This window comes from Staurois parvus, unplaced genomic scaffold (assembly GCF_062004578.1).
Source record: "Staurois parvus isolate SC_StPar_1 unplaced genomic scaffold, SC_StPar_1.0 ptg000401l, whole genome shotgun sequence".
NCBI lineage: Eukaryota > Metazoa > Chordata > Amphibia > Anura > Ranidae > Staurois > Staurois parvus.
Window position 1 is genome coordinate 6,777,278 of NW_028318197.1, and position 26,583 is coordinate 6,803,860.

Genomic DNA, 26,583 nt, shown 5'->3' on the forward strand with positions numbered 1-26,583 from the left:
ATGAAACAGAATTTTTACTTAACGAATAAAACCAATACAAAACAAATTTTTCAGTCATTCACATCCCTACAAATGGGTTTGCTTTCGGTTAACTTTGCTATTTCAAATACATCAAAGTGGTTTCTATAACTGTGTATTTTGCTGCAAACTATGTGTACAGTACATTACAGAGACTTTAGAATGTTAGTAATGCTCTTTGCAACACATTTTAACACAACTATTCTATATACGCCTTTCATTTGTACACTGTCAGATTGTCACCAGTTGAAGCTGAAGACAAACGTAACAAAACTACCTGAAATAAAAAATAGAAAGTGATGCACAGAGGAGAAAAAAGCAGCCTGCATAAAAGGAAAACCCTATGTATCCTCAAAAATATATAAAACAACATGTGATGCAGTGCTATGTGATAATAACAGACAGATTGCCAGTGAATGAGTGACAATGGTGATTGTACACAGCAACAGTATATGTGAGGCACTATTAAATGGCGCTATAGTGAGTAATGGTCAAATTGTGTCACGCTGAATGACAGCGAAAAAGTGATAAAAGAACACTGATGATGGTGACAGTAGTGAAAAGTCCAACATAGATATTAAATAAAAACATCCAAGCAAATTATCTCAAAAAGTCCAAAATATATCTGTGATAACAGGTGAAAAAGTGACTCTGTTATGAAATTGCTGCTCTTAAATGCACTCACCAGAAGTGCATATTAAATGCGCATTATGATACCCCGCGGGTAAGGAAATGTCCACAGAAACTACTCAAGGTATGGAGCAGAAACACCAAAGGCCTTCTACTGCATTAAGGAATGACTCCAGCAGACACATCCATCATAGGCAAAATCAGCAAAAACTCAGCCCACCTTGAAGCAAATAGCTTGCACAACGAGCCACAGAAGAAAGGGAGCACTTATGGTGCAGTATATTTATTAGATCGGTAAAAGACATCCACGTGTGGAAACAAATGGCAAAAAACACTTAAAAGATGGCCGCCGGACCTCCGTATGTTATTATTCACTATAGCGCCATTTAATAGCGCCTCACATATATTGTTGTTGTGTACAGTCACCATTGTCACTCATTTACTAGCAATCTGTCTGGTATTACAGTAATATCACATAGCACTGCATCATATGGGTTTTTTTTGTAACAAAACTACCTGCCAAATTATCAATCTCTAAAAGGTACCAAGCAACATTCAGATCATCTTCCTTTAATACTGTATTTGTATTCTGACTCTGCTTCTGCCCATGATGAACATACATTACATACGTAAACTGTAGAACAGAACTCAAGGAAAAGTCACATTTCTGTTATGACTGAATGTTGCAGTATTTATTACCTACAGAAGTTCTACATTTATTGGTGGCGTTATTTCTGAGATCTACAATTTGGAGTTTCTAGCTTATCCATTGCCCCTTCATCAAGAAGAATAAAATGTTCTCATAATGCCTGCTGCAAGGGGTGGAGATAGGAACAGATGCTGATTGGGAGGTTTCCAATGCGTTCCAAAGACAAAATAATAGTGATAAAAACTATAATTTTCTACCCAGAACTGAAATATTAGTTTTAAATAAATTGGTCCTTTAAATGTCTTCACTAGAATGCATTTGAGACAGCTGATGTAGCCTTCAGAAAAGTGAAACATGATAGTAAACTTCCTCAGTTCCATGTTTTGTTTTAAGACTCTTGACATTGTTACTCTTTTTTTGTTTTGGGAAATACCTGACCAATATGTTCTAATGAAAGTGGAGCTTTAGTCAGAAAATGAAGTCCTGCTAATCGCTTTAGGCTGGTCCCTTTTTCAGGTATAGTCAAATATACACCGTTTCACCTTGTTCTGCACATGCACAGTTGCTCTCTATTATTTGACAATCTAGAGGCTGATCTGCTGAAAGCCTGAAAGATTTACTACAATTTACAGCACACACTAATTTTGGTAACATAATTAGTAATGTGGAATGTTCCTTGCTAAAGAAAATTATTTTTTATAATGTGTTATGTGTAAAGTTCCACTTTAAATACTATCTTTATAAATTGCTAATTAAAAAAGATAAATACAATAGTTTACAACCTTACTTTAACCAGTTCTCCACCGGGCCAATTCTGAGATTTCTCACCTACATGTAAAAATCAGTATTTGTTGATAGAAAATTACTTAGAATCCCCAAACTGTATATATTTTTAGCAGAGGCCCTAGAGAGTAAAATGGTGGGTGTTGCAATTTTTAAAATCACGCAGCATTTTTTTAATTTTTATTATTTATTTTATTTGAAATTATGTTCTACACTGTCTCTTTATTTATTTATTTTTTTATTAACTGTATTGCTTTCACAAGGGTTGACAAACATCCCTTGAGAAAGCATGGGCCGTGACAGGTCCTCTTTATGGAGAGATATGGGGTTTATTAGACCCAAAATCTCTTCTCTGCTCTTAAATGCAGCCGATAAGACACAGATCAGTCTTATTGGCTGCTTACCTAAACAAAGAGCCAAACTGGAAGTAATGAAATCCTCATTGCTTCCAGTTTCTGGGAAGAAAAACGTCAGTAACTCTCTCTCTCTCTGTGTAGTGCCACTGTCTCCACTCACAGTGGTCCCAGGCTCTGCAATCGGACAGGACAGCCTTGGAAAGGTGGCGGCAGCGGGAGGGGAGGACACCATTCCGCCACCCGCAGAAGCGATTGAGTGGCTGTTCAGTCACTCAAATTACTTCTGCTTCAAAGAGAATTGTGGGCAGAAAATGTTGATACTGGAATCTTCCTGGCAGGTGCAGGCATCATCCCAGTATAACCACTTCAACCGGAGAACCTCATATGGTGATTGAAATATCAAATGTGTAAAAAAGATAGAGTAGGTCCATTGATGTTATCCAGCTGCAGCATTTAATATGCATGAATCGGATTTTAAGTTTAGTCAGAAATCAAAATACAAAAATCAGCACAAGAGACATTACTTACAATCAGTAACATTTGTTCCTTGTGCTGCTGTCTCCTCTATTAGCAGAAATCTTCTTCCATTGATTCCCCCCTAGCCATCACTGCTGTAATCTTCTATTGCTTTGGAGGTTAATAGAGCTGACCGCCATGCTCGCCATTTCCACCCAGCTCCTCCATTCAAAGAACTCATGCTTTAGCTTCCATGATTAAAATGTGATCTATGAATGGATGACAGGTGGTTGTTTGAAAGGAAGAATAGAGGGAAATCAATGGTGGAAGATTTCAGCTTATAGAGGAGACAGCAGCACACAGGACACATCCTTCTTGACTGCAAGTAAGATCCCTTGTGCTGATTTTTTATTTTTTGATTTCTAACTAAACTTAGGCTTTAAGATTTTGTGTGACTTGTTTGATATTACTGTAAATCATCTCCGCTCCTCACAAGACCTCCTTCTCTCTAGTTCCCTGGTCTCCTCCTCCCATGCCCGCCTGCAGGACTTCCCCAGGGTGTCACCCATCCTCTGGAACTCCTTGCCCCAACCCATCAGATTATCACCTACTCTCCTCTCCTTTAGGCGCACCCTGAAAACCCATCTCTTCAGGGAAGCCTACCCCACCCCCTGCTAACTTGCCTACCTCCTCCACTCTTCCTACCACTCCATCCCCCACAGCTTTATCCTCCTGTGCCACCATCCCCTCCCTCCTAGATTGTAAGCTCGAAAGAGCAGGGCCCTCAATCCCCTCATGTTTTGCATTGTATTGTTATTGTTCTGTCACATGTTCTGTCCCCCTTTGTAATGTACAGCGCTGAGCGAACTATTGGCGCTTTATAAATACTGTATAATAATAATAATAATAATAATCTCTGATCATGGTAGTTAGGAATAAACAGAATTCTCACATAAATCTCTAGCATCCACTTTAACCTTTTTCACCAGTAGGATCTACAGATTTTCTCAATGGAGCTGCCTCTTAAAATGGGAATCTAAAATAAAAACCTAAAAACAGAAATACTGCATAGTTCTAAGCCAACAGCCTTGACCTAATTTTGAACCCACACACTGTCTAAAAGGAAGACAATAAAGGAAAACAGGTGTGGCTCACTAAGTGATCAAGTGATTGAGTTTCTGCTGAGTGACAAAGAAAATGCACCTTGACAGTATTTGCTAAATTCAACTTAGCATAAGTTGACTATATTCACTGCTATATTTAAAAAAAACTGCCTTACACATCTTAGCTTTATTTTATGTTTAGTATAAGCATCAATTGTCAGGCAGTCATTAAAAGTTGCCAGCATTATCATTTTTAACATGACTTTACGTCATTTTAACATTTTTAACAGAATCCATCCAGCCAATGCCACTTACATGCCTTCCTATTTTCTGAGAAGAGGGACAAAGGAAGCAAAGACACCCCTGCCATGCCCTTCCCCACCCTATCAGTTATATGGACCATAAAGTATTAATATCTTAAAGCCCTAGTAAACTGCAGCAGAAAAAAAAGTGGGCCCAGAGCAGTTGAAGTCATTATGTGGTACTATGCGGTACAGGCCACTATAGGTGCTTCTATCTTCACCAGGTCTTCCTTCCAGGTTCACGGACTTTGGCAGTATGAATGGCCGAGCTGCGAGAATGTCACACAGGAGTCAATGTTTATGACACAGGGCTCTGATGGAACGGCATACTGGTACAACCTCAGTGTTGGTATGAGAAAAGCTGCATTGTCTGCATCCTTGTAGGGGTCGGGCAATCTTAGAAAGTATCTGACCATAGATTTCATGGAAAAGTTATGAGACTAACAAGCAGAAAATTACTGTTCTGATGACACTGTGTACACAATGGCCCACAATAAGGTTCTTTTGTTGCACTGAAACAATATCTGAATTTTTGACACTTTTAGAAATAACCAGCATATTAAAGTTAAAGTGGAACTACGCTGCACCTGACTACCACAAACAAAAAACACTATTTAATTCCTTTTTAATATTCATAGCAAACTCCCCCATCCATCCATGTCTCCATGCTTTATTTTGATGAAAAATCACTTTGAACGACACCACCTATCATTTCTGTCTATGGCCATTTTGAGTAAGGGCAGACAATTCAGGTGGCATGGCAACACTATTGGTATCAATTTTAGGCACATTAATATATGGGATTGTGTTTGGTGCTAGCAGCTTTCAAATTAGAAATAATTGCATAGAAGCTCACAAGCTTTTTACAGACAATTTCATGTAGTATTTACTTCCTGGAATCAATCTGCCCTTAGCGCATGCATGCAGGAAGGTCCACCCTTCGTCCATGTGCTCAGCTATGAAAACTCCTCCTTCCCTCCTGAAGGCACCTGGAATGTATGATGTCATTTGCCTAGGCATGGAAACCAGGAAGTAACTAAAGAAATATAAAAGATAAGTTTAAAACAAGTAAATATGATATATTTTCCTATCTATTTATGAATGCTAGCGGCATAAGGATTAAAAATAGTCAATTTTGATTGAGAGAGTGAAGTTGACCAAAAGAAGGATAATTGGGATTTTTAAAATTTTTTCCCCTCACAAGTATTTTCATAAAACCAAAATTTTGTTACAAAATTTAATTTAAAAATGTCTTGTAGTACAATCGCCTACAAACCATTAATCAATGTAGAAATAGGCCATAGGTAGCTCAGCAACCCCCTACATAATCTTCACCCTGTCATTGATCATTATAAATATCAACAATATATAATGTAGTATTGATTGTAACACAACAAACAGTAGTCAAAGAAAAGTGGAGGGAGCGGGGTTAATGATATTTCAACTAGTTTCGCAGATAGCTTCTTCAGAGGTTCAGAGAGAGAGAGAGAGAAGTTTTGCTTTAAAAATGTACTGCTTCTCATTGATTAAAATTTTGAGAATTATGCAAAACCATTTACCCTACTATAATTCCATTATTGATCCTCCTTTTGATTCATATATGCACTAATGCTTGCAATCATTCATCTCCACTCTTCTTTCTCCCTATTCCTTATTTCCCTTATTTCTTTTTAACTTCTACTCTCCTTTCCTCTTTTTTTCTTCCACATTTTCATTCTTTTCCTCTTATTTCCCTTTACAGTACTGTTTTTTCTTCCATACTCCAAAAGAACAGTCTCTGCCCAGATACCATCTAGGGTTGACAGATTTGTCAATTCACAATATTCAGTGTTCAAATATGACAACAGACCATGGGTTACCTATAAATGTAAGAATCATCTGTATTCAATGCAAATACTATTAGGTCTAATCTGCTAGATATTCTTCCTATGTATGCTTATATTTATTGCTCACATGTTTTAATTACCTTCCAACAATCTTAACACCAACCCAATTAGCATTAGGCAAAAATGGTAAATGCACCTACAGACATGTCATCTGACAACGTTTTTTGACCAGAATGAACTAAAAAGCTTTTGCCTATGGTCACTGTTAGCGTGACTATGAACATAAGTCTGGTGTCTGGTGCCAGGAGCGTGTGTTCAAAACACAGTCCAAATGAGCTGCATGGGCATATACTCTTACATTAAGAATGGCTATAGATGGTTATTTTTGTTTGAGCCAGTGGACTGACCTCACACATGTGAGGTAGATGGAGGAATCCTCTTCGCTGTGCCATTATATTCTGATCGTGGAACTCCGCCACTATCAGAATACACCGATCAGTGGTTGCAGCTAGTTGACAGAAGTCAATTTGACAGAAGCCATTTGCAGAAGTTATATCAAATTCTGTTGAGTGGGAATGGCCAAAGATGGAACGAAACACGTCCGATTCCTGCTGAACCATCTACATTTCTAACCATCTATAGGCAGCTTTAGGTCTTACCACTGAAGCATGGTGTCAGCTAGGATGTAAACCAGTTTCTCAGTACAAAAACAGGATGGCAAAAAAAAATTTTCAGAAATGGATCATATGAGAATCTTTAATGTTTGGGTATCTTAATGTGGCAAATTACCTTGAACATGAGCAACAGAACTTGGCAAGTAACTTTCCTCTAAGCTCGAGAAATATGCAGGGAAAATTAAGGTCCTACATTTTCCTTTTGAAATGTAACCTAGACGTTATCTTAAGGAAACAATTGGCGTGTAATTTTAAAATGGTTAATCAAACATATTAAAGGTGTGTTTTGCTACTCTGAATATTTAAAGGGAATTAAACATGGCAGAACATACAGTATCATTGATTTTAATTGTATGTAAATTGATATACCAGTCTGTTGGCAAGAAGCAAGCACACCTGTGTGTTTTTAAGATTAATACAAACATTTGTAATAAGAATTTTTTTATGATAATTGTATTGTGCAAAAAAAGAAGGACTGTATTCATATTTCAAGTGTGACTGTTCACCTCTAAACCACTCTATATCTACACACCTGCATGTGTGAGTCATCCTGGCACTGACTACTTTTCAAGATCTTCAGCATTCAAGACCTTTACAAACAGGTTTCTTTATTTTGTGTGTGTTTTTATCTGATCAAAAATAGACCATGTGAATTTTGTAGGTATCTAAATGCACACAGCTTTGCAGATAGCAAGTATGATAGGCAAGGGAATAGTAAATAAAATACACTCATATTGTAACAGCATAGTCATCAATAATTGACAAAGCCATAAAGGAGAGGAAAAAAAGAAAGAAAGAAAGAAAGAAAGAAAGAAAGAAAAAGAAAGAAAAAAAAAATCTGTAATGCCAGCTTCCAGGTTGTGATAAGCAATTTAAATTACTATACAGAGATGTAATAAAAATAGTATATATATATTTATTCTGTATATAATCAAGTCTTCTCTCCAAGAATGCTCCTAGAGTAAAGCCAGCGAAGGACTCCAAGCAAGCGGCAGATTCTGGTGGAGGTGACAATAGATCATCAACTCTAGGCCTCAAAACATTTCTAATGTACAGCATAGGCATACCTGGAATTACACCCCAAAACACATTCTGCCATTCCTCCCAAGTATATTGATACTACATGTGTGAGAACTTTTCACAGCCTAGCCACATAGAGGGGCCCAAAATCCAAGCGACACCTTAAGGTGTTTTAGAGACATAAATTACACATCTCATTTCCTGACTACCTTTCATATTTTTGGAGGACTTGTAGCACCAGAACAGTGGAAAACCCATAAAATTAACATATTTTGGAGAGTAAACACACCAAGGCATTTTCTAAGTGAGTCTTTTGAAGACTTATTTTTTTGCCGCACATTTTTTGAAATTGCAGAATGAAAATGTATCTATCACTGGCCTGGAAATAAAATCTGGTAACACATTTTGGTTTCATGGAAGATACATCACTGCTCTTTAGCTGCTGTCAATGTTCTCATTATCTTTTGACATTGTCTATTTTGCAGGAACAAAGCATTGGGAGCTAATTCTAATCTCTGCTGGATGACCGATACTTTGTCTCTTAATAAATAGATTGGGTTCTAGATGCAGTTGAAGTGAGACCCTAGATATGTAAAATCCTTCACCAGAATTAGGTGACTTTTTTCATACTTCACGATCCAACCAAATGTCTCCAGTGTTGTTATAAGTCTATCCCTATGTGCTACTAGATTTTCTTGCAAAATAAATCAGCCAGAATATACCCTTTACGTAAGGTTGTTTCTAGCTCACACGGAAACCATTGCCACTAAGACCTTTGTAAAAATTTGTGGGAAAGTTAAATTCCTAAAGGAAAAGATAGTGAAGTGAAAGCATTGGTCCATGTTCCGCTACTAAAGACCTTAATAAACCTTGTTATAAAGAATCCATGGGTACGCTCAAACATGACATTTCCGGGTTGGACAGACTGTATGATTTACTGTAAGGAACTTTTGAGTCATTCTGTATGTACTCATAGAACCTTTGTATGTTTTCCATAAATATTGAGGAATACACAACCAGTATTTCTGGTCACGTGGAGCAATTATGTTCTGAGAGAGTAGGGTTTCCAACACTTTTCCTTTCATCTGGGAAATTGAGAAGTTTTGTTGGAACATAGGTATTTTGAGTAGATTTCTGCACTTCAAAATGCAACCCCCCAATATTTTATGACTCGGGTATCTGCAGCTTAAGGGCTGAAACCTAGCCCCAAAATGCCTCACTTGGGCAGGTGCACCCTCAAAATACTTCTGGATCTCCTGCCCAGCTGAGGTACCATGTTTGGAACCCTTTCTGAGTGGGAAATTAGTATCTTTTCAACTATTATGGAATTCACTTTTGGGCTTTAGGCTCCCTTCTCTGGTCCTGCACCTGATCCTGATACTCATATTGTAAACATTTCTGTTTCTATCTTTGACCAATGATTTTCCCCTGTTGACTTACTTATTGCTGTATTCCATTTAGAACCCCAATTAGCCACCCAGGGAAGTAACTGTAACTCCCCCCTAAGAGTCACAGACCTTAGCATAGCATGGAGTGAGGAGTACACCCTTTCTATTTCCACCAAATTAAGAGGTCAACTTCTGTTCCTGGGGAACAGAGATCAGCCCCCTTGACTTTTCTGAGAGAACATTTTCTGTCCATACCTCAACTGCTTTCACACATATTACATAGTTACATAGTTAGTCTGGCTGAAAAAAGACAAAAGCCCATCCAGTTCAACCATAAAAAAGTCATAATCCTACACCCACAGTTGATCCAGAGGAAGGCAAAAAAAACCAGCAAAGCATGATACAATTTGCTACTGCAGGGGAATAAACTCCTTCCTGATCCCCCGAGAGGCAATCGGATATTCCCTGGATCAACTTTTCCTATAAATGTTAGTAATCCAAGTGTGTATCCAAGAAAGAATCCAGGCATTTTTTAAAGCAATCCACTGAGCTGGCCAGAAGCAACTCTTGAGGGAGTCTATTCCACATTTTCACAGCTCTTACTGTGAAGAAATCTTTCCATATTTGGAGATTAAATTTCTTTCCCTCCAGACGTAAAGAGTGTCTCCTTGTACTCTGTGATGACCTTTAGGTGAATAACTCTACACCGAGTTCACTATATGAAGCGCGTTGATCATATCTCCCCTTTATCTCCTTTTCTCAAGAGAGAATAAATTCAGTTCCTCTAATCTTTCCTCAAAACTAAGCTCCTCTATGCCTCTTGTCAGTTTGGTTGCCCTTCTCTGTACTTTCTCCAGTTCCCCAACGTTCTTTTTGTGAATTGGTGCCCAAAATTGAACTGCATATTCCAGATGGGGTATTACTAATGATTTGTACAGGGGTAAAATGATATCTCTCTCTCTGGAGTCTATGCTTCTTTTAATACAAGAAAGGATTTTACTCGCTTTAGAAACCGCAGCTTGGCATTGCATGCCATTATTAAGCTTGTGATCTACCAGAACTCCCAGATCCTTCTCCATCATTGATACCCCCAGTTGTACCCCCCCTAGTATGTATGATGTATGCATATTCTTAGCCCCCAAATGCATAACCTTACATTTATCAACATTAAACCTCATTTGCCACATAGTTGCCCAATTAAACAGTGCATTGAGGTCAGCTTGTAAATTGGAGACATCCTGTAATGACATTATTCCACTGCACAGCTTGGTGTTATCTGAAATTTTATTTTTAAAGTGTGAATTTATTAAAATAAGATGTATACTCACAAACGTATCAATAAAAAAATGCATAGAAAGTCCAAAATTGGAACACTGGAGTATGAGACATGTGCGAGTCTTACTAAAATGGGAGACACTCAGAGTACAGCTGATGTGTTTCAAAGGGAGATCCCCTCTTCATTAGAGCTCTGGTTGGTGGTGGCACAAGGTTGGTGTGATTTCTTTTGTTCTCATTTTCATAAATCCATGCTGTCTGTTGCTTAAAATATTTTTTTCCAGCAAGAACTCGTCTATGTAGTCTTTTATTAAACTCTCCAGTACCTTCCCAACTATAGAAGTTAAACTAACAGGTCTATAATTACTTGGTAAAGATTTTGACCCCTTTTTAAATATAGGCACCACGTTGGCTTTACGCCAATCCAGTGGTACTATGCCAGTCCTTAAAGAGTCCCTAAAAATGAGAAACAATGGCTTTGAAATGACAGAGCTCAATTCTTTAAGGACCCGTGGGTGTATGCCATCCAGTTCAGGTGCTTTATCCACCTTAATTCTGTCTAAATATTTTTGGATCATATCAATTGTGAGCCAATGTGGATCATCTGGAGCTGTGTCAATACCATGCCCATTATGAACAAGAGCTCCTCCATGATCCTTTGTATACAGAGAGCTGAAGAAGGTATTTAATAAATTTGCCTAAACTACAGATGTAGAACAGTAGAGGGTTGAAACACTCCACCCACCATCAAATAGTCTTTTTCCATAAACAAAAGGGAAAAGGCAGGAAGCAGCAAAAATTAAGGATACTCTATTCTATACTCTATATATTCTATGGCCCTAAGCTGCCCACCCTTCCCCAGAGTGAAACCTTGAAACTCAATGCAGCACTTGCCAATATCCAATCCATCATGTCCAGTAACAACCTTTCACCATAAAAAAAAAATTGTCCCCAAACTGCGGCTATGCCCAGCACCTGAATACAAGCTTGGCAAAACTGTTTTGCAGTTCAACTACTTTCATACCATCTGGTGAGTACAGCTCTTTTTTCCATATTTTTGGCCTGGCTGATCCCACATTAACACATTTCTACCTGCCAATACAATTTTTTATGTTTTATTTTTGTTAAACATTGTTTAACAATTTACTTTTAATAATTAATTTCTATTATTTTCCTTATAAGGCTATTCCTGTCATTGTCAAGCATTCATGGGCAGAGGCAGCAAGACTGTAAATAAAAAAATGTATCACTGGGTTTTAAGGATGTACCACTGGCTAGAGGTGGCCCATTACGTGCTCAAGGTAATGGCTTGACTGGCAGGTGTCATATCAGAAATGGACGTCTGTTCAGTGGGAATATTTGTGAAATAGAGAAGCTGACTTCTATTTAATTTAATCAGGCCTGGATGACAGAGGACCTTCAAACACCCAATGTAGATGTTATTGATACAATCAATACATTTATTTCTAATCTGTTTACCGTATTTTCCGGCGTATAAGACGACTGGGCGTATAAGACGACCCCCTACTTTTCCTGTTAAAATGTAGTGTTTGCGCTATACTCGCCGTATAAGACTACCCCTCTTCCAATGCACACCAGTGGGAAGAATCGTGCCCCATCATTGGTGTCAGTGGGAGGAATAGTGTCCCATCATTGGTATTAGTGGGAGGAATAGTGCCCCATCATTGGTATCAGAGCGACGAATCGTGCCCCATCATTGGTGTCAGTGGGAGGAATAGCACCCCATCATTGGTGTCAGTGGGAGGAATAGCGCCCCATCATTGGTGTCAGTGGGAGGAATTGTGCCCCATCATTGGTATCAGTGGCAGGAATAGTGCCCCATCATTGGTATCAGTGGGGGGAATAGTGCCCCATCTTTGGTATCAGTGGGAGGAATCGTGCCCCATCATTTGTGTCAGTGGGAGGAATAGTGTCCCAACATTGGTGTCAGTGGGAGGAATAGTGTCCCAACATTGGTATCAGTGGGAGGAATAGTGTTCCAACATTGGTGTCAGTGGGAGGAATAGTGTCCCATCATTGGTGTCAGTGGGAGGAATAGACTGGACCGGAGCCAGGTAAGAGACAGCAGCCCCTGCCCACCCATGTACTTAGTGTCCCTTCCGTTGGAAGGGGGGGCGGCGGCGGCACCGCGCTGCCCCCCTAAAAAGTGTCAGCATGCCGTATACCGGCGTATAAGACGACCCCCGACTTTTGAGAAGATTTTCAAGGGGTAAAAAGTCGTCTTATACGCCGGAAAATACGGTAATTAAGAAAATACCACACGCATTTCTCCTTTTATTCCTGCTGTTGCTGTCCTTGATGCCAACATTTCCACCTCCTGGCATCTCTTTTGCTTTTTCTCTTTGCCAAAAAAAAAAAATTACGCTCTTAAATCCAAAAAAGGCATAATCTCTCACTTGTTTTAGAAGAGAATTCTTACCGCCTTCTTTCTCAACGTTTGGCCTTCTAATCATTATCTTGTGTCTCCAGGTTTAGTTCTGTGCTTGTCTTGAAAATGTGGTGCCTAAGTTGCCAATGTGAGCAAGATCCAAGCAGCAAAGAGCTGCAGATGTTCACAAAAGCATCCCACATGGAATGATGGACTTCATAGTGAGTTATGACCCTCAGTAAGAGGAGTATTTATTAAGTAGTGAATGTGACCTTCCTTAAACTCTACTGGTGGTTATTCAATCACTGTCTATTAAACACATGTACCAGGAAGATTTACCTGCAGTGAATGTTTGGTGAATGTCAGATTAAATGATTTATAGATATGAAATAAGACTGGCATCTATTTTTGGCACCAAAAAATAACTGCCAACCAGAATAAAATAAACTTATGTTTATACATAATTGACTATTATTTTAAAGATAGTTTTTTTTTGTTTTAACTTAAGAAATTTTTAAACAAGTACTGTTCAAGTATAAACAATGTGTGAACAGTTACAGCGGTAGTACACCGAATAAAAAAAAAAACAATCCCTGCAAGGCAATGGCATAATGTGCTAGTATGCATTATATGAAACTTAACTTAAAGCGAAGCCCTCCAGCGGTACACTGTCACCGCTGCAAAGGTTTCCATCTTCACCTGGTCTTCCTTCTGAGTTCATACGCTCTGACCATCTGACTGGCTGAGCCACAATGATGTCACTCCAGCGCATGTGCACGGGAGTCATGGGCTACGGCATGCTGTTCCTTCGGAGAGCATGTGCCAACTAAAAAAAACCCTGAATATCTCCAAAATGGTGCACGTTTAGGGGATATTCATTTTACCTACAGGTGAGCTTTATTATAAGCTTACCTGTTAGTAAAAAATAACAAAGTGGGTTTATTACCCACTAAAAATGCATATAAAGGAAAAGACACAATGAGATGTACCTAATTAAAATAGTATGCATTCTGTGATTACATAAAACCAACAGCCATATACAATGAAGATAGCTTTGCTACTGATGATAACTAGCAAGTAAAAATACATCAGCATTCTGGTGGAATTGTAGCTTTGTGAGTCTAGCCAGGAGGTCCATATTTTTTTAAACGTCTTTGGGCATCCATTAGCTTAATATATCAATTTGTACAGTGGGGTTGCCTGGTTATTCCAAACCATTGGGATAGAGCTGGAGGAGCTTTTGATTTCTCTCAGGTGGGGATTTTGCCACAAGGGGCATTGGGTGAGCACCTACTACCCTCTAAGGGAGTAACGAAGTTGGATATTTTAAATATGCAGAGCATTCTAGCTAAGATTTTGGTGCCCTCTTGTAACACACAACTATGTCTGTGTATTCAATTTTGAGAGATCCATAAGGGATAAGAATGGCTGCTTCTGGTGCTGTGGCTGAATTGTTAGTCTCTAGGTGGAAGCAGCAATGAGTGTGAGCAAGTTGGGAAGTCATGTATTAAACATGGAGATTAGGCATGGCCAAGCCCCCTTCCATAACTGGTAGTTGCAAGGTGTCTTTTGCTATCCTGACAGGTTTACCCTCCCATAAGAAGCATATACTTACAGAGTCTGTTTCCTGAAAATGGCATTTAGGTACATACACTGAAGAGTTACCCAGGACATAGAGGAAGTGTGGCAGTAAAATTATTTAAAAAAATGTTTATCCAACCTAACAGAATTAGGGGGAGCTTATTCCAAACTGTAACAGTGTTTTTAGGTTTAGCAATAAGGGGGTCCAAGTTATTTCCAATGTATCTCTGGATGGGTTGTTTCACCACTGCACCTAAATATCTAAAAGTAGTGGCTACCTTATTGCTGGTACTGTATATGTGTGAGTGCATTCTGGTCCAAGGGAAAGATGATAGACTTCTCCCAGTTGACCCGGAAGCTGGAGAAGTGACCAAAATTCTAAATAACTTTCAACAATATTGGGAGAGAGGTTTGGGGATCTGCTAAATAAATAAGCATGTTGTCCACATAAAGGGACACCTTTTCTTCCTGCTTGTTTACCATCAGCCCCGTATTGGTAGAATCAGAGCATAATAGCTCTCCAGGGGCTCTGTCACCAGGACAAACAGAAGAGTTGACAATGGAAAGCCCTACCTAGTGCCCCTGGAAATAGTGAAAATTCTGAGACACAGTTGTCAACCCTTATCCAGGCTCTTGGTTTATAATAGAGTAGTTTGACCCATCTGAAAAATGCTTTACCAATGTCAAATTTTGTTAGTACCTCCTATAGATATGAAATTCAACAGAATCAAATACTTTATGGGTGTCCAGGACCATCACAACCCTAGATCCCATAACTTCATGTTTGGCCTGCATGTTAGTAAGAAGTCTGATTGGTTCTGTACCATGCTGCCTGGCTCTTACTGACCTTGGTCTGCTTCCTGGAATTGCTCTGTCTCCTGACTTGGTCCCTTGTTGCCTGTCTGTCTCTGGTTGCTGCCTATATACCGACACTGCTGCCATTTCCTGCTCTGGTGGCAAGCTACTTCAGCATCATGTCCTGAGGACTGTGACCCCTAGCTCCACCAGCTTAAAGAGCAGACTCACTTTTGTCACTCTGTGCCTCACACCCTCTCTCTCCACCTTCCAGAGTGTTGGGTAGGAGGTGGAAGAGTGTCCTCCACAACATTCCAGTCATCACCAGGTACGTAGTATTGGTTTTGGAATAAGTACAATTAATGCCTCAGACACAGAAGGGTGGAAACACCTCTCCTCAAAGGCATACCAAATGAGGAGTCAGGATTTCTTTATATTAAATGTACCACTCTATAGGTAACTCATCTAAGCCCAGAGTTTTATTTTATGCAAAGGAAAACATGGCCAATTCTATTTCTTCTGCCATCAGTGGAGCATCTAGAAGTGAAACTTGGCTCAGAGATAGCTTAGGTAGTTGAATATCATACAAACAATGCACCTGATATGAGGGCATTAATTTGAGTGCACAGTGTTCTTACCATTTTTTTTTCAAAGGATACACTAGGGTGTTGTGAAAAAGTTATCTCTTGAATGGACTGCCAGCAGCAATTGCCTAATGCACTCCAGTCACCCCAAGCTAAGGTAGAATCTAAAAAAAGGAAAATACACCAATTAATAGAAAAAAGGGTCTAAATTGTTGAAAATTGGAGAGCTAGCTGTTGACCAGTTTTTGCAGACAGACATTGTTCATTGAACATTTTTTTGCGGAGTACAGATCTGTTAATACAGGTACTGCAGAACATCTTGCTAAAGTAGATGAAAACCCAATCATAAAATTCAATGCAAACTTTAATACAATAATATCAAATTTGTTAAATCTCTACGCTCATGAGAATAACAGCTGGAGATATTGATGTAAAGGTTTTTGTTTGGGCACTATGCGGTAGATTTTTTAAAACTGGAGCACTAAGAATCTGGTACAACTGTGAATGGCAGCCAATCTGCTTCTAACCATAGCTTATTCAATTAGGCTTTGGCAATACTGGAAAAATAAAAATAAAGAGTGTTTAGCGCTTGGTCCAAGCTTGGAGGCAGCACACTGAAAGTTGGAATACAAACTAACAGATACCTATTTGAATGTGCAGGTGTGCTTTTCCTTAATTATTATACACAAGCTTAAAGATAAGGACAAGTGTACCAACTACCAATGGAATGCTCCATTCTCCTAAGGACGCTCATTGGCAATGAAACATGTCAGGCAGGGCCTAGCCAGTGACATCATCAGGCCCACTGAATGTGGATGGTGTGGCATTTTTAGTTTTGTGGTACTCTGTTCCTTGGTTTGTGTATGTGTATATCTACTGCTCTATGGACAAATAAATCTGTGTGGCGGTGTAACACTATGCTGGCTCTTTTGGTTTCTTCCTGAGGTAGAATGTAAAATAGATTCTGCTCTATTAACCCCTTGGTGTTCGGCTGGTTGAAATCCTGGAGGACCGCATTGGCTCGCATAGGTGGTTCTTAAGGGCAGACGCACTCTGAGATTTTTTGATAGCTGATAGCAAAAGAGATCCACATCTTCCTGTAAGAGACTGTGTGTGTCCATGGTGGAGGGATCATGTGAAGGAACACTTGCCATGTATAATGTTTCGGGATATTCACATGTACACTTGACACTTTAATGATTTTTGCACATTATTATTTTTCTTTTTTGATGCTAAATTTGATACATGTTTATTTGTATGTGATGTATGAGATTGGAACACATTAAAAATAGAAAATTCCCCCTGTATCCCAAAAGGGGCCATGGGAAATGGAGGTTTTAATGTGCCCAAACAAAAATTAAAAAAAGAACATCAATAAAAACTCACTTTTATTTTTATATTGAAATTGCCAAATCATAAAACATCTGCCATCAGCTACAATTCTGGTATGAACCATATACAACTGAACAAATGTGAATAATGATAGGTGGATCAACGTGTTTTGCCCAAAAAAGCACTTCTTCAGGATCCACTTTATTGTTTACTTTTTAAAATATTGCAGCTGACAAATAACATAATAAACAAATTGTTACACAATACATAAATACACCACATCAGCAATAATCTCATAGCATACGTATAGCTATCAACCAGGAATTGAAAAAAAAATCACCCTATGCAGCTGTAGAATGATTAAAAGAAAAAGATGAGGGAGTGACAGCCAACATAAAAGAAAAAAAAACACCCACAAACAACACTGGAATGATCCTCAAAGGAGAACAAAATTCAGCACTAAGGGGGGATATTAGGGAGGACAGAAATGCTGCAAACACATCCTATAAACTTACCCAAAATTTTGATGCAAGAAGAAAAAAAGAGGGAAATCCCACAAGGTAACAGCACCTGGGGAGTATAACTATCAGCACCAACCACTATGTTACTGTCCTATATATTGTAAGTGTAATACATAAGTCCCAATGTAGAAATATACAAGAAAAAATATAAAAGAAAGGAAAGAGAAAAGTATAATTTCAAAATAAACAGTCAATAATCAATATATTTTTAGAAGATCCACATATTACAGACCCATATTTGAAATATGCTCAATCAGACATCTAGAGAGACTCGTCCCACAGAATACTACTGGTTGTAGATGTGTTATTCACCAAAATGTAAAAGGGCAACAACATAGCCAGACTGAGACATAACCCCACATCTAGCAGTCCTCGAATATATAGCAAACTAATTCCAACAGGGAAAAGATGACATATGAAGCTATGAGAAGAAAAGGAAAAATGATCTAGCAATGATACCATAATACAAAAAATGAAAGGCACCAAAAAATTTAAGTAATACTGCTAGAGTGTATAGAACTACAGACAGCGCCTACCCCAGAGTCTCTGCTAACCTGCATAACCCCATATGACAGAAAGACTGCACCATTGTGATTGGTTTCTTTGCAGAGTTGCACCAGATTTTGCACTTTTTTTTAGTAAAGCAGCCCTTTTGTGTTATGCCCCTTTCTGCCACAGTCTTCTATCTGTAAATCAATCTGTCGCCGGAAACTTTAAGCAGCTGTACTGATGCACATTGTCTAGGCATATTCCACTGTTGTGCCAACAGCAGTTAGCAAACATGCCCTGTAAAAAAGCACATGCACCCTGTTATCACTGTAATGCATGTGGATAAGGACAGACTGTAAGGGTAAACCAACCACCCCTATTTCTCCTAAATACATGGCATTTTGCTACATATGGGATATTCAAAAAGGGTTTACTTTAACAGACCTGCCAGTGTGTCTAAAAAACCTACTCTATTCTCTCCTACGCAGTTTTTCAGCAGCATTCACTATGCTTTCACTTTCAAAGATAAAGAGGTTGATTTACTAAAGGCACATAGACTGTGCGCCAAACAAGGTGCAGTTGCAGTTTTGATGCGTTACTTTTGATATATATATATATATTTTTCTTCTGTTTTGATATATTTCTGTCTGAATATGTATGTTTTTTTGTGATTTTCTGTGATTTTTTGTATTTTATCCCAAGTAGACATTCATTTTTGTATATATTATTGTTTAAGTTTTGATTATTTACAATTGTGGTTTCTTAGCCCATATCTTCTTGGGATATTTACTCGCTTTTATCTGTATTTGTGTATGTTATTTCATTTTTCATTTTACTTTTCATTTCTAAATTTCATAATTATTTTTATCCATTATTCTTTTTCTCTTTCTTTGTTTCACTTTTTATTCCACTTCACTTTCATTTTTCTTTTCCTGCTTTCTTCTTGTTCTCTGAGATCACTGTTTTTGATACAATTTTATATGTTTTGTTACAATGTATTAGTAGGCGTATCCTCAGGATTTAGGAGTGCTGATTAGGACAGATGTTCATTATTAACTAACACCTATATAAGACAGAACTTTTGTTGTTTTCTTTGTTATGATTAAGCAGGAGATCCTGTGAAACGTGTTAACAGGTCCTGTATTCATGTCCTGGTGTTTTGTGTGTCCTTTGAATTAATAAATATACACTATATTCATCAATCCTTCGGTGTGCGGCTAACCCTTCTTCCTGTTGCAGTTGCACTGTGCAAGTGCAATTGCTCCAGAGCTTTGTAAATTAGATAAAGATTCTTTTTGAAAGGAAAACCCAATCACGTGCAAGGAAAATTGAAAAAAAGCACTGCTGCTTGCACATGATTGGATGATGGAAGTCAGCAGATCTTCTGCTCATTTATTAAGCTCTGGAGTGCACAGTCTATTTGCCTTTAGTAAATGAACCCCAAAGCGAGGGGACTGGTTTATCCAAAAGCTCCCATGTTGGCTCTTCAAAGTCCGCTGAGTAAGTTCAAAGGTCAGGTAGGTCATTGTGGTTACAACAAAAAATTTGTTCTGGCAAATTTCCACATTAATTCCATAGGACTGCAATTTTTGAATCAGCTGGATCTGCTGTGAACCCATGGTGCCATTAAACCCAAACCTCATCTCTAGTTAATATTATGCTCTACTCAGCATTTCACAAACCTGAAATGCACTAACGTGGAATGCTACAAACATCCATATACATTAACAGCTCACTATTTCTTCAAAATTCCTTTGGTCGAAGATAAATATTGTGTAACTGTTATACATTACATACATAATTCTAATTTTCACAAACTAAGATATCTAATTTGAATAAACCACAAAGATTGTTTGAAAATATTCTGTTGTGGTCAATTTCTAGACTCGAATGATGTTCCTTATGGACCATACTGTTTATATATACATATAGCATAAGAATGGAATAGAAAAGATCATGTCAGTTAAGACTTTAAACTTACATCAGTAGCATGTTCAGGTATTCCATCTTTGATGTCTAAGTTATCACTCATTGGCAAATGATGTTTTTATAGCCATTCACCCAGGTTGTTGTTATTGAATTTAATGGATGGCTATGGATATCAAGATAACAGAGTTTATCAAAAGAAAACAAGGTCTTTTACCATCATTTACTGAACCTTTTAGACTTTGGCATCCTAAAGCTAGTGCTTTCAGCATGGATTATTTGATTTCATTTCAATCAATTGTTGTTAAGCCATCTTTGTATAGTGATTAAAATGCACACATAAACCTGAGGGCATTCTATTAAAATATACAAAGGGAAAGTATGTACTTTGCAGTCAGCCATAAGTCAAAAGCCCTACCTTTTTGAGGTCTACAAGGCTGACGTTATTGCACAGAGGCCGAACATTGTACAGTGGTAACATTATCTTGTTTGAAAGGATGCACATTAAAATATGTCTCTATAACTATAATCCTTAAAGATTAGGTTTCTGTTTATTGGTGAAGTCAGTTCATCAGCATATAAAATACTTTGCTCATCTTGAAGACTTGTGCCAGGATTAAACAGACCAACTGGAAGACAAATTGACTTACGTAACCCAGGTAATGATCAGTGCATATCGCCTAAGGCAAGAGCTATAAGAAGCATTTTTAAAATGCAGTTACAGCACAAATGCTCTCATTGTAAAAATACACACATTTTAGTGGATATTTTAGGCCCAAAGAGAAGACAGATCCTTCTGGAGAAACATTATCCATGTGGTTGCAAGAAGTGATTGACTCAAGGACACTTATTGTATATCTAAAGTCAAACCTTTTTAAATTTAGATAGAGTAGGGGAGAGTTAAAACTGTTGTCATTTTTTTCCCCCTTTGGCTCATTATGGAGATATCCCTTTACTTGTCCTATAGATTCAGCAGGAAGAGGAAGAACAAAGATATAAATATGAACCCGTGGGCAATTATAGCTTACCTCAAAATTAAAAAATCTGTTAAATATTGAAAAGCCGCCCACACCTACACATACTCATATAAATGTGCTAAAAAAAATATACAATAACAGTGCCACGCTGCTCTCAAATACAAATAGTGACATGAAAATACTGGCATTAAAATAATCGCATTGTGAACTAGGTAGTGAAATGATATAACACACAATATGAACAATAACTATGAACTAATGCAGTCCATCTCCACAGTGTAGTCCTTTCAACTCAAAAAACTTATGCCATCAAAAATCTTCCTTTTTTCATGCATAGTGCACTTTTACCATCAATGACACCAGTTGTGTTCTCACCTGGAATTTTTAACCTCACAACTAAGTTTGGTCAAAAATGGCTTGCGTCCTTTAGGTTGACATGTAGTGATGGTATGTCTTCTACCAAGATTCTCCTTCACTGTTCATTCAGCTCCTTCTTCTAACTCCTTCTCCTCCACTCAGCACACATGTAGGAAATACATAGGCAAACCAATAGTGCTATATCGTTTAAAAACTATCATTTTATTAAAATATACAGAGAGCCCTCTGGCTATACAAGCTATACAAGCTGACTCCATATTCCTCTCCATGATCTCTCTCAGGAGCAGGTCAGCTTCGTATCCCCCTGAGGAAGCCACATGACCCTGTGGCATAACGCGTAGGGGAGGGGTTTGGTGATGTCACAACACTCGCAGTCAGCTGACCTGCTCCGGAGAGAGATCATGCAGGGGAATACAGAGAGAGCTTGCATAGCCATAGGGTGTCAGCTACAATATATATCTTTTATGTGTGCAATTTTGGGTGCAATGGAGCACCGGAACCATGTGAGTGGCTCTTGTAGAGAGATCCTGAGAGAGATCACAGAGGGGAATACAGAGAGAGCTTGTATAGCTTGTATATGAAAAAAAGAAGATTTTTGATGGCAAAGTTTTTTGAGTTGAAAGGACTACGCTGTGGAGATGGACTGTATTCATTCATAGTTATTGTGCATATTGTTTGTTACATCTTTTCACTACCTAGTTCACATTGGGATTACTTTAATGCCACTATTTTCATGTCACTATTAGTATTTGAGAGAAGCATGGCACTGTTATTGTATAATTTAGTTTTGTTGAAAGTGGAAGAACAGCTTTCCAAAGTGAGGGAAATCCCATCTTAAATTATTGTCACAGGAAGAAGTACCCCCATTGGAAGATTTTCTCTCGAATCCTGTTCTGGTGTCAACTCAAAATTTCGGATTGTCCCTTACTTTTATTCACAGTGACATTGGTAAGCAGGACAATTAGGGAGAGAGAATCTTCCTTACAGGAAAATAAAAAACAAACAGTGATTCTAACCCTCACCATGCTATCCAAATCCAAAAAAAATTTTATTAGTTTTACTTTACATAGAAAAACAAAAAAGTGAGATCAGAAAAAGACCAAGTGGTCCATTGAGTCTTCCCTTTTTTTTTAATTATACATGTTTATGTATTATTTTGTTGTTGTTGTTTTATCTTGTTTGTTTGAGTATAGATCTATGTATGTCCCAAGCATGTGCACTCAAAATAGTTAACGAAATAAAAAACAACAAAAATAGAAAAATCATGTATAAAAAAATAAAATTATATATATATTTATATATATATATATATATATATATATGTATATATAAAATGTAAATTACAGCAGCCATTTAACTATATATATATATATATATATATATATATATATATAAAATGGAGATAACTGTTACATTTAAAATATATTGCTGAAGCTTATATAAATATTGTTAGTATTTGGGTTTATTTATACTTTAATAGGGGCATAATATTCAAATAATGTGTACAGGTACACATTATTCAGCTGTTAGACACCTCTTAAAGTTTATGTAAACCCAATCACTAACATTTCATATAAGCTATAGCATGTTAATGCAATTTCAAAATTAATTTTCAGTCTATTTAATAATTAAGCTTTCATTCACATAATGCCTGGTGGTTCTGCTCTGAAGGTCCTTGTTAAGTTACTTCCTATTATGGGGTGACAATGCTCTGTCTCCGTCTCCCAATTGTGCATTCTTAAACTGTCACATGGGTGTTTGATAGAGACTACAAATGTCTGTTTCAACACAAAATACACAGGCTTGATAGAGTGCTATTGGTGTCAAAAAATCTGCCTTGAGATATGCCATGCAGCCATTGTTGTAGTGCAGGATGCAGACATAAAGGGGGTTATTTACTAAAACTGCAAAATCTCAGCTCTGCACAAAAACCAATCAGCTTTAAGGATTTGTTGTCAAAGTTTAATTGAACAAGCTGAAATTAAAAGCTGGTTACATGCACACCTTTACGAAATTCTGAGTGCACCGGTTTTAGTAAATTTAGCAGCAATCTAGGTAGCAGGGGATCATCAGCCCTGAGACACAACAAAGAATGAAAACAGGTAAAAGCAGTATTTTACTTGAAATAATAGAAGTTATTTATCAATCGCTCAGTTAGCAATTTAAATGTTATTTAGTTAGGTTTTACATCTACTTAACTAGTAGCCGACTGCAGGTAGCCGAATGACGGCTGCACTGTGGCCGGCCAGTTCTGGGAGGCCGCCATATGATGTCCTCCCAGAATGTGCTCTCCTGTGCGCCCCCGAGGGCGCGCACCTGGCCATCTCCGTGATCGCTGTGTCCTACAGACACAGCTGATCACGTGATCTGGTAGAAGGCCAATCACAGTGGCCTTTTACCACGTGATCAGCCATGTCCAATGACACGCTGATCACCGGGAAATGCAATTGTTGGTTCTTGGCTGCACTTTCCTCACGTTGTCAGAGCGTGAGGAAAGTACTGCCGACAACCGGCAGTTGTCAGAGCAGGAATCTGCACCGATCATCAGGGCACTGATGATCAGTGCCCTGATGATCGGTGCCCAGCAGTGCCACCCACCATTTCTGCCCACCTGTGCCCAGCAGTCCCGCCCACCTGTGCCCAGCAGTGCCACCCACCTGTGCCCAGCAGTGCCGCCCACCTGTGCCCATCAATGCACACCCACCTGTGCCCAGCAGTGCCGCCCACCTGTGCCCACCAGTGCCATCCACCAGTGCCCATCAGTGCAGCCCATCACTGTGCCCACCTGTGCCCATCAGTGCCCACCAGTGCAACCCACGAGTGCCCATCAGTGCAACCCAACAGTGCCACCCAGCAGTGCCACCTAGCAGTGTCGGCAGTCTGTAGCCAGTAGTGCCACAAGTCATTGCCCAGCAGTTGCGGCAGTCAGTGCCCAGCAGTGGTGCCAGTCAGTGCCCAGCAGTGCCACCTATCATTGCCGACTATCAGTACCCATCATCAGTGCCAGCTCATCAGTGCCACCTATCAGTGCTGCTTATCAGTGCCGCCTATCAGTGCCATCTATCCGTGCCACCTCATTGGTGCTGCTTATCAGTGCCAATCAGTGCCCATCAGTGCTGCCTATCAGTGCCCATCAATGCCACCTATCAGTGCCCCTCAGTGCTGCCTATGAGTGCAGCCTCATCAACGCACATCAGTGAAGGAGAAAAATTACCTGTTTGCAAAATTTTATAATAGAAACAAAGAAACTTTTTTTTTTTTCAAATTGTTTGCTATTTTTTTGTTTATAGCACAAAAAGTAAAACACCCAGCAGCAAGTAAATACCACCAAAAGAAAGCTCTATTTGTGAGAAAAAAATTATAAAAATTTCATATGGGTATAATGTTGCATGAATGCGCAATTGTCATTCAAAGTGCGACAGTGCTGAAAGCTGTAAATTGGCCTGATAAGGAAGGGGGTATAAGTGCCGGTAGGCAAGTGGTTAAACAGTTTTTTTGTTTTACCTTTAGCATCACCCTGGAAGTGCATCTGCCTGATCTCCAGCCATGGATCTTATAATAATAACACTTTCCAGCTAGTAAATGAAGCATTGTATGTACAGCCAGGTAAGAAGTGGCAAAATATACATGTCTAATGCCTAAAGAACATGTCTAATGCCTAAAGAACCTTTTCTCCTTCCAGATAATTTTTCAGATAATTCACCAAATGCATAAGAAAGCTCCATTATCAGATTCACTTTAAACAAATGGAGAATTTTAAGACATTTGATGACTGTTTTTATGTGGTTTTGGGGTGATCAGAAATTGTTACAATTTATTTGTGCTTTGTGCAGGCATCATTTAGAATGAAATTGCCCTATACTCATAGCAAGTAATAATTTTAATAATAATTGTCGAAAATGACAATCAGCAAAAAAACAAATTCTAATAAACTGGAATGTCGCTATTTTTAATTTTGATTTCGATTGTGAATATCACTAGTAATACTAAGGCTCAATAGGTAATCATAGTAGGCAATTCTAGGAGGCAATACGTATATTATTATTATTATTCAGGATTTATATATCACCAACAGTTTGCTCAGCGCTTTACAATATAATGGGAGACAATACAGCAACAATACAGTTCAATACAAGAGGGATAGGAGAGCCCTGCTCCTTGGAGCTTACAATCTAGGAATATACAAAACCTCCAGTGACTGGAAGAACTTGTAATCTCCTTAATAACAAACCTGATTTTGTCTTTACTGTGACTGCTCTGGAGTTATCATTGGCTGAGTATTATAGAGGGATCTGGTGCCCAAGCAGCTCACACATTTTTTCCAAGATGTAAATCAAGTCACTGGTTACATTCCCTACATATACCAACTTATTTCTTCCAAAGCAGCCCAAAGATGACTCCATTTTGTTTCTTTCCACACCTGGTGAAAGGAAAGAAAATCACTTGATTCCCCCATCAACACAGTTAATGTTGATGGGATAATGCCTCCCACAGAGCTATTGTTCTTTGCTGGTGGGGGTGCATGGGGAACCTTCCTGGCTGGCTAAACACAATGATTAATGCTAACAGCTATAGCAGCTGGCAGTTATGTAAAAAAAATGAAGGATTCACTTGGGTATAATCAGCCTGCCCATACATGGATCGAATCTCAGACGATCCTTGCTGAACCGGCCGCATTTTGATCCGTGTATTAGGGGCCTTAAGAGATACAAGACAGCATTTTCCACACTATTACATAGTAAAAATGATAAAATGAACAATAAAAAAGAAAATATTCACACCTGTACAATGTCAACTTGTAAACTCTGAACTAGCTTTTGTCCGGTTAAAATACTCTTAAAATAGCCATTCGGTTTCAATCTCCACCAAAGCCTTGAACTATGTTATTCAGCATGAAGAGCTAACAGCTTTTTAAACCACTTGCACTTTCCTAAGAAGTAAAACCAGAAATCAGTTGCTGAAGAGATTTTTTTAACTGAATTTGCAAAGAATTTTCTCCACCTTTCAGACAAAAGCTACACAAATACGCAGTAGGATTAGAGTGTGTTAGGGTGAAAGTTATGTCAATCTTCCTCACAATAAAACATGTTGGCTTCTCAGCAAACATTTGTAAAAGACTTGTGAACTTTTG

At 38.5% G+C, this 26,583-nt stretch overlaps 1 long non-coding RNA gene across 3 annotated transcripts in view; it reads left to right on the forward strand.

The window, feature by feature from the left end:
* The first annotated feature begins 24,961 nt into the window (after positions 1-24,961).
* Positions 24,962-26,583, forward strand: part of LOC149455300 (uncharacterized) — a 30,223-nt gene continuing 28,601 nt past the window's right edge. For all 3 annotated transcript variants that reach the window (XR_016314091.1, XR_016314093.1, XR_016314092.1), the window contains exon 1: positions 24,962-25,058. This is a non-coding gene — a long non-coding RNA (uncharacterized LOC149455300). The remainder of the gene's footprint in view (positions 25,059-26,583) is intronic.